Source organism: Octopus bimaculoides, chromosome 6, assembly GCF_001194135.2.
Source record: "Octopus bimaculoides isolate UCB-OBI-ISO-001 chromosome 6, ASM119413v2, whole genome shotgun sequence".
NCBI lineage: Eukaryota > Metazoa > Mollusca > Cephalopoda > Octopoda > Octopodidae > Octopus > Octopus bimaculoides.
This window is the reverse complement of record NC_068986.1, coordinates 33,331,445-33,331,736: the sequence shown is the minus strand read 5'-3', so window position 1 is coordinate 33,331,736 and position 292 is coordinate 33,331,445. Positions and strand designations below refer to the sequence as shown.

The following is a 292-nucleotide window of genomic DNA, read 5'->3' as shown; positions in this document are numbered from 1 at the left end:
TACACACACACACAAACATAAATGAAGATGCACATCTTTTATTCTATTATTTGTTTAAATCATTTGACCGTAGCCATGCTGGAGCACCGACTTTAGTCGAACAAATCGACTCCAGGACTTATTCTTTGTAAGTCTAGTACTTATTCTATCATGCTCTTTTGCCGAACCGCTAAGTTACGGGTACCTAGACACACCAACAACAGTTGTCAAGCGAAGGTAAGGACACACACACACACACACACACACACACACACACACACATACGACGGTCTTCTTTCAGTTTCCGTCTACC

General features: G+C 41.8%; 1 long non-coding RNA gene across 1 annotated transcript in view; it reads right to left on the bottom strand.

Annotated features, from left to right (window-relative positions):
• The window catches only part of LOC106879850 (uncharacterized), a 201,271-nt gene that overhangs the window by 118,106 nt on the left and 82,873 nt on the right, over positions 1-292 (bottom strand). The gene's annotated exons all lie outside the window — the stretch shown is intronic.